This window comes from Patella vulgata, chromosome 8, assembly GCF_932274485.2.
Source record: "Patella vulgata chromosome 8, xgPatVulg1.2, whole genome shotgun sequence".
Lineage (NCBI taxonomy): Eukaryota > Metazoa > Mollusca > Gastropoda > Patellidae > Patella > Patella vulgata.
Window position 1 is genome coordinate 46,659,330 of NC_065886.2, and position 9,681 is coordinate 46,669,010.

Genomic DNA, 9,681 nt, shown 5'->3' on the forward strand with positions numbered 1-9,681 from the left:
TATATTGTAATGTAAATATATTAACTTTTTGACTGCACACTAATGTAAAATACATTAACTTTTCACTCAACACACAATACGTACATGTATATATTGTAATGCAAAGGAAGAGATTCTGACATCGGCCTCTTATGTCTATTTATTGGTCACATCATTGGGGCATTTTTATTATAAAGTTGTAATTCCATTTATATTACTACATGTATATCAGCTTATATTAGAAACAATAATAGCCTATGGTATATCAATTAAAAGTGTTGTGCTGTGTTTATTATAGGTATAATTCATGTGTTATGTTAATGCACAATGATAACCACAAAATAACTAACTAATCCCTTATCTATATATTCCTGGTACAGCATGAACAAAGTAAATAAAAAGAACTAAGGCTATAACACATGAACTTGAACTAGAAGCAATTATGAAACAAACAACGCACTTGTTAAATGCAAGTCATTCTACAGATTATTTGCCAATTTCTATTGTCAGTCATGACTAATCCACTGAGGTCTCACTTGTATGGTATACCCAATTTAGCTAGTTTGACCAATTCTGAATGTTTCTTCTCATGTACTTTCCACCACTTGTGTGGATCATCAGCTAGGTTTATTGAGGGTTATCGCATGTAGTAGCCGGGCTTGGCAGTTGTCGGGTTGTTTTTTTTTGCCACCTTGGGCGCAGTGGGTCCTCCATAAAGCAGTTGAATGATAATCTCCCAAATAGGGCCGGTTTCTGGTGGTGGGTGTGGTATTCCATGCCCTAAATGCCATGATCCCCAACTAGGCTAGATTAGTCTGTTAGGGGTAACCCACCGCACAAACTGTCTGGCAGTGGTTATTCATGATTCCTGTGGTTGTACTGAACAACTCCAAAGCTGTTTTAGGTGGTACAGATTTCAGCTAATCTAGACTAGTTTTGGTCTAAATATTAGATAACTCTTGTCAGGGATACTCCACCACTACAAATGTCTGGCACTTACATAGCTCTGTCAGGGGTACCCCACCACTAGAAATGTCTGTCAGAATGTTTTTGTAATACCTGAAGATGTACGGTACACTGCAGTAAGATTTTCGTGTGGTACACTTTTGAGCTAATCTAGCCTAGTTGGGGATCATGGCATTTAGGGCGTGGAATACCACACCCACCACCAGAAACCCGGCAGACTTACATTCTGATGATACCAGATATACATACATTGATACCATATAGGAGAAAATTGGTACACTTTTCAGCTAGGTGGACCCCCTGGGCTCCTGATCTATAACCATGTTTCAGTTTCAAGTGGTTCCAAAGATTAGTCGTTGTTCCACAATACAACAGGGTCTTTAGCAGTGGTAGGAAACCGGAAGACCCAGAGAAAAAATCCACAAGGTTGGACAGGCAACCCTACTCCTTGTCATGTACAAAAGCATGCCAGTTGACTCAAGGACAGGCCTTATACAGCGTGCATGTGCTAACCATTCAGCCATCCAACCCCCCACAACACGACATGTTTAGAGTTTGCTATACATTTAGCTTTCTTGGTGTTAAGAGTCTATAACAAATGTTCCCAAATAGCCGACTTCTTACCTCCCGAGCCTCCTGAAGCCATTGGAGAGAAATTGCGGTCAAGACAAGATGATTGAGATAGCAGATTGAAATTTCGCTTGACAAAACAGCAGTTTGGTAAGTAACAATGGCTCATCGGTATGGAAAAGGTTGGCATTAAGACAACAGCTTTGTTATATAGACATGCATGAACGTACAGTTAGTTACCAACTAATTAGGAGTGCAATATTAGTCAAGACAGGCAACTCCCTGCACACTAACTGGCTAACCAAAGTAGGTAACAATATTAACAAGCAACTACCCAGTAACTGTCTCTGAAGATGGTAGGCCTATAGAGATAGCACCCTTACAAGCTGCAGTTAAGCAATATAAGTATGTAAATGTGGCAATGAAAGTCATCTTTAATAATATTTGAGAGTAAGCAGAATAAATAATGTAGAAATTTGAATATAGCGATTGCTATTCGAATATTATATGTGACGAGCCGAACACTACTATCCTGGTACAGTAGTATGTAACAATCAGGGCCGGTTTTTGGCACATCTGACCAATTTCCCAAAATTGGGCCCCACACTAGAAACAGACCCCGCAGCTCACAAAATTATAGATAGGTTGCCAGGCATCGAAACATACGCCCACAGCAGCTAAATCGTCCGGGCAGTCAACAAGTGTTGTCACATATTTTTACTTTTTTTGGTAATGAAACATTTATAATACACTAAAATCTGATTAAGAGTAACAACTCATTAAGTAATTATCAGAAAACCATTAGAATTTGTTTGGTTTTTATAAAGTTCTGCCCCATGCTAACGCTTAGTATACAAAACTTTTAATATCATGGATTTAGCTCTTCAAGTCACAAAAATTTACTTGTTCGTATCAAGATCTTAAACTCTGTGTATCAATCTGAAGTCAATCGGATGATAACTTTAGCCTCTAGAGTGTCACAAGATTTTTCAAAGTGATCAAGGGCCATAACTTTGGCAGTAATTATCAGAAATCTTTGAAAATCAACAGGATTCTTCGTCTCATGACCTCAAACACTGTGTATCAATTAAAAAGTCAATCAGATATTAACTTTAGCCTCTAGAGCATCCACAAGCTTTTTTGAAGTGATCAAGGGCCATAACTCTTGCAGTAATTATCAAAAATCACTGAAAATGAATAGACTTCTTCGTCTCTTGACCGTAAACACTGTGTATCATTTAAAGTCAATCAGATATTAACTTTAGCCTCTAGAAAGTCCACAAGATTTTTCAAAGTGATCAAGGGCCATAACTCTGGTAGTAATTATCGTAAATTGCTGAAAATCTATAGGCTTCTCTGTCTCATGACCTTAAGCACTGTGTATAAATTTAAAGTTAATCGGATATTAACTTTGGCATCTAGAGCGTCCACAAGATTTTTCAAAGTGATCAAGGGCCATGACTCTGGCAGTAATTATCTGAAATCGCTGAAAAATCAATAGGATTCTTCGTCTCGTGACCTTAAACAGTGTGTATAAATTTAAAGTCAATCGGATATTAACTTTGGCCTCTAGAATGTCCACAAGGTTTTTTGAAGTGATCAAGGGCCACAACTCTGGTAGTAATTATCTAACGCTCAGTATACAAAACTTTTAATATCATGGATTTAGCTCTTCAAGTCATAAAAATTTACTTGTTCGTATCAAGATCTTAAACTCTGTGTATCAATCTGAAGTCAATCGGATGATAACTTTCGCCTCTAGAGCATCCACAAGATTTTTCAAAGTGATCAAGGGCCATAACTTTGGCAGTAATTATCGGAAATCGCTGAAAATCAATAGGATTCTTCATCTCATGGCCTTAAACACTGTATATAAATTTAAAGTCAATCGGATATTAACGCCGGACAGACGGACAGGGCTGACGACAATATACAATCACATTTCAATGTGGGCGTATAAAGAGGTGTAGCTATTTTCAGGTATACTATTAATCAATTACTAATTCTGATGTAAAGTATAGTTGGCCTTAAATATTAATGAATATAGGCCCACTGTCTGAACCTTGCTATTTTATAAACTATTTAACTTTGGTTATTATAAACTTACCTGTGTGTTTGAAATCAACACCGGTTAAATAAAATCCATTGCACAATTAAATATCCCAACGAATAAAAAAGTTCTCTCTTGAAAAATTGAACTCAAACAAACTATTGTCATAGGGCAATACAAAAATGGAAGCCGGTTACGTCACTCTTCTTGTCTGCGATATCACCTCCGTGGAAGCGAACGTAAAATACAACTAACTAACAACGTCACTCTTCGGGAGATATCATTTCGTATAAAGAGGTGACAGCATGCTGCAACGAAACGTTTCACGGTACATTTACGACAATTCGTGGTATTAGCCTCGGCTTGGTATTGAGTTTGGGGGTTCGGCCCATATCTCTTTATTTTATTACCATCTTTCTACATTCTAGTAAAATTCCTGCAAAGTTTATACATTTTCTTTTGAAATAATATAATTTGTTTTAATTATTTGATTATAGGTTTTTTGGCATTATTCACCCACAGAATTGGCACCTTCGTGGCTGCCGCAACACGCTTGTATATTAGTGTTGAAACTACTATTCGGATATCCATTAACGCATACAAAATAAGGGTTATCCGAATCATTTTACTATCCGTAACAGTCTTCTGACATTCAGTAAATTTTCCCCAATGCTATTGATCAGGTAGGCAGCTTTGAGCATAAATGTTAATATCACGCGTATTATTTAGCAATAGTAACTAATAAAAATATTAATGCAGTGCAACGAAAACAGTAGTCTAAATAACAAAAATATTCATTCATTCCTTGCGCTGGTTTACGCTACATAGAAGCTACTTTTTGGGTTTACGGGATACAAGTTAACACTGTGTTTAGACTTCCGGCAATGAAATTTATTCATAACGACCTAGGTCACGTATATTCTCACTTACTGACTGGTTCAACAGCAGTAGATTATTAGAATGAGGCAAACGACCTTGGCGGAATAAATGTTAGATGTTTTTATTTTACTTTTTTCATTTGTGTTGATTGAGCAAAAATGATAAGTGGGAGGGCCACGGATTACAGGAGTAGTTATACACAAATTTATTCACCTCATTGATTTTTTGGGATATCATGGATAGTCTTAATAATTGCAGCTAAAGGTAGGCACGTTTTTTTCTTCGCGGCTCAAACAATTTGCAAATCGAAAGTAAGATTCCATACTCGGCATACACAGACACTCATATAAACATTGAAATAAGTAAGAAATTATGAGTATATGAACTTTTGATGTGATTTTGTTCAAGAATTTCACGTTTCCGAATTATCTGAATAGTATTCGGATAGCAAACAAAAGTATTCGGATCACAAATCACGATCCGATTTTCAACACTATTGTATATGTTGCTGAAACGGTTATCATTTCCTGGAAAGAATTATATTAAGTTAACGATGCACTCGGAAACTTCGGTCGTGAGCTTCATGTTGTTTCTTAAATTATTTATAAAACATGTATAAAGAAGATAGGGAAGGTTTAGTTTAAATATGACTTTATTTTTACGACTATCCTTGATATTTTCATTGTGAATGAAATTTGGTAGACTGGCCATCAATGGTTTCAATATAAATCTTCTATGTAATTGCCTTTAGTTAAAATTTTTCGTTGCCCAAACTCAAACGATCGCGGTTTGTTTTCATTGCAACACGTGGTTGTCAAACTCACTGTCAAAACTAAACACCCCCACAACAACTGTAATGGTTTCGTCCAACACGTGACGAAAGCCATGTTGTCTTCGACTTTGCAGAAAATATAAGTAAACACGTCAAATTTTTCAAGAGAGAACTTTTTTATTCGTTGGGATATTTAATTGTGCAATGAATTTTATTTAACCAGAGATGATTTCAAACACACAGGTAAGTTTATAATAACCAAAGTTAAATAGTTTGTTCATAATCGAAGAAATCTGTTTATAAAATAGCAAGGTTCAGACAGTAGATAAAGTTATTCATATTCTGCAATGTATTCATATCCTGTAACTTCAAGCCTCCCAAACTGGGCATCACACTTTCTACAACCGGAGATCATCATGTAAGCCTATTCTAATCAGATATTTGATGTCTTCATTCACTGTATAACTGTACTCATAAAAAAAATATAACAATTTCTAAATAGACCTAACTTACTTTAAAGCCTTCAGACATGTGACATATATTTCATAACAACAATGTTTACAAAGTCAAAATCATGATATTATCAGGTATTGGTACTGTGGAAAACATTGAGAATGCCAATAGGCCTATATCATAATATAATATTAATACAGCCAAAAATGTCACATAGTCATCATTATGACTACGAGATTGAGTAATACTTTTGGGCTAGTGCCATCGGTATTTATACAAGCTATTGTTTACCGAACTGAACAATTCGGCATACTTTTAACTTAATTAATATTACGTTGTTCGTATTGTATAAAATTAAGTAAATGGCATGTGACTACTTGAATTCTGTGAATCGATCCGATCTTTGTACCTATGATCGTTTAATAAGCCCATTCGGTCCCCATATCTTACCTTGATTGCTTATTTTGATCAGCTTTTTATATAATATTGTGAAGATTGTTGTCATCTATCCACCAAGTCTATTAATATATTTGTTTAAATCCTTCATACATTTTAAACCTGTTTAATTTAATGCTTTGACACACAAGTGTGTTCCAGAAAATGTTGACCTTTATTTAGGTTAAGACTGAAACTGCAACCGGTTTGAGTTGAACATGCGCGTGATGGTCGCCAAACATGTCTGGACTAACTGGGTCTAGTCTCGTATAGACTCGGCCAATCTGGCTCAAGTTTCTTAGAAGCACTCGGAGACCGATAAATATTGATACGCTTGAATAAATATATATACCCACACCCAACTCACGCCATAAAATAGCACCAGTTTACAAACAGTTGACAATAGATGAACTTTTGTATTTGATTTTTAAAGTGTATTATAAGATGATATGAGCCGCCTGGAAAATAAATTGTGAACGGACATGAAGTTCAAAGTTGCGCGCGTCGCTAGGCCCTTATCATTTGCAAATTATTATTCGCAAATGAGAGAGATATAGAAATGGGGTTTAACATCCATGGACTCGACACAAACTAGGTCATTTCGAACTAACATGTGGCTCAATTTTATTACAATAATTCGATTATTCGAATGCGGGTAGGGGTCTTGCAGTAGTGGGAGAAAACCCGAGCACCCGGAGAAAACCCACGAGGATGGCTACTGGGGAATCGAAACCACGCCACTTTGACTCTAAGTTTAGTTAGGTCACGCGTTTTACCATTTAACCATCCAACCCACCAGACCACGAGGAGGAGCGCCCCATCGTCTTTCTCATATATCTGAGCGCCATGGAAAATGCATCACTTTTTTTTCCCAAATATTTTATTACTATAGCTAGGTGGTTTTGTATGTATAATATTATATATGCAATACTATGAACTATAATTGTTTCACCATACGTTAGTCCCGAAATGACATAGTTTATGTCGAGTGGACGTTAAACTCTCTCTCCCCCTCTCTCTCCTTTAATCGTCGATTTCATTCTAATTCAAACTTCAACAACCACCAACCATAACAGGACACAACAATACTATATACCACGTCCCTTCAAAGAGGTACTGGTCTCGGAGTTTAACGTTCTATTTTTCTGCCCCAACCCAGCTAATGAAGGCGGGCTTACGTCATGCAGGCATTCCAATTCCATCTGTCATTGATTTTTTTTTACGTGTACGCCAAGGTGTACACGGAACCTCGTTATTTTTCACCCCACCCGAACCACTAGGTGACACTCCTTATCAGGCCCCTAGTCCTCAACGTCTGAGAAACAATGATTACAGCCACGGGTTGGTTTGTTTCATAATTAAGTTCATCAAAAACAAACTGATGTAGCGCTATATGTATGTCTATATAAAAACAACGATGAACGGTAAATTGAGGGATAATGACCATGATGGATAAAATAATAAACGGAAATACCTTGCTGAAATGACAATCCTGTATGATGGCTTGCACCTGTAATAGAAAGGGGTTTAGTTTAAAGTATATCTTAAAGTTCACTTTCAACGGTCTAAAATGTCATTAATAATACCGAATCTGTTGATACTCGATCTAGCCTTTACTAGGACCAACTTAAAGTGACCAATAAATGGTCATACAGCAGATTGGGTTTTATCAATCGCCCATTTTGTGATATTGCTTGAGATTCGGACATATTTGTTTAGATCTGGATTAGAAATAAACACTTCCTGTTTCGAATTTAGAGGGGGGGGGGGGTATTGTCGAATGGATAATTCAACCATGGTTAAATGGACAAGACAGGAAACAGGAAGTGTTAATCTCTGGGGGTTTATACCCTTTTTATTTTATTTGCAGGCTGTCAACACATTTATGTTGTCAGTTCTTGTTCAGACAAGAGCAGTTCGCGCTTATATCCCCAAAAATACCCTATAAAACAATTAGGCCTGCGCCAAAATTTCTAGCTTGCTTAGAAACACAATTCCGCTACAAACTACTCCCCCTACTAAACAGACTATACATTTTTGGAAAGCTTATAACACCATAACTCGTTTTAGGTCCAGATGAAAATTGTGATAATTGCAAGTAAATGCTATATTTATACTAACAATTGTGAAGTTGACATAAAATCAAATATTCAGGAAATCACCCAATGCCTTCATCCTCGACAAAGAATGTGGTTTAAACCCAAATGCAGAAAACATAATGGACAAGGGAACATACAGAATTTTGGAAATCCCATTAACGGTAATAGAGAGTTATCTCCCTTCTGTCAACTGTCCGCAATGATAGTATTTCAGGTGCGTGGTGACTGCTGATGCTATATGAGGCACAATACCATGTGTGAGCACACAAGCCCAATATTTATATCGTTAATGGCCATAATGGGGTCCAGGGGCCTGAAAGGGTTGGTGAGCGGGTGTTTAACTAGAAATTATGGGCGGAGCTCCTAGTCTAATGAGCAAGGACATACGTTTGACATTTGTTGAGCAATAGGCCTATGGTTATGATTGATATGAAATAATAGAGACCAGAATTTGTCCGTATATAGTTTTGTATATCGCATTGAAACCACGCGATTTTTTCCATTAAAATATAAACCCACACCCACATATCCTTTTAATTAGACCCTACATTAGTTTTACTATTACAGGTAGCTGTAAACCTCTAGTTCACATATTTAAGGCCAAATTACAAACATTTAAACTGAAACCGTATCTATAATTATGTAATTTGCTAACAGATATAGATATAAGACAAAAACTAATTATTTATTGACAGAAGTAAAACAATCATTGGAAATCAAAATTACGCAGTTACTCTTCACTTTAAATCTCATCAAAGTGAGTCGTTATCATCCTCGCTGTCACAACATGTATAAACATCAAATTCGGTTCGTTCGTTCGATCCTAGAGTTTTACGTCCACTTCCACCATGGGTGATATCGTATCAAATTCGGTTTCTTCAACAGTCTTTTTGTTTCATTTTCACATTTACTACACTTACACAGATTAGATATGTACTTGTACAAGGCAACCCCGGTGCGGTTTAACCCTGTCAGTGGTACGCTAGAAATGTTGGCTGCAGGCCTATATGATATGTGATGCCTAGGACTGTAGCGGTTGCTACGTATACCGTTCTGACCTGTTGTCAAGCAATGTCAAGTTTGGCATAATTCCCGTTTATTGGCTTATTTCAGCTGCTATTTTCGCCTCCTATATTATATTTCCAAGCGATTTCTTGCGACTAGTGACTTATTATAAGGTAGATCATTTTAGTCAGAATTTGACCAAACCGTGATATTAAAAAAAAATCCACTTTAAAGCTTGCCTCCAAAAAGAAAACAAAATTGTTCACAGTGCCTAGGATACCTGAAAACGGTTTTAATTAATTAATGACTGATTTTCTACTGTTGTGTGTTTTTCAGGGTTATGTTTGATTATAAGATTATGGCGTGATGGTCATTTGTGCAGAATTTCTTGAAGATATTTGTCAATAAAGATTTGGGTTGATGAAGATCAGTGAGCACAACAACAAAAAAAAGCATACTGTAATATTTATATA

The 9,681-nt window shown here is 36.5% G+C and overlaps 1 protein-coding gene across 1 annotated transcript in view; it reads right to left on the reverse strand.

Moving 5' to 3' along the window:
• LOC126829548 (ceramide phosphoethanolamine synthase) overlaps positions 1 to 6,277 on the reverse strand; it is a 43,868-nt gene extending 37,591 nt beyond the window's left edge. Inside the window, exon 1 of the mRNA XM_050559496.1 lies at positions 6,120 to 6,277. The gene's annotated coding sequence lies outside the window, so the exon portion shown is untranslated. The remainder of the gene's footprint in view (positions 1 to 6,119) is intronic.
• Positions 6,278 to 9,681: the final 3,404 nt, after the last annotated feature.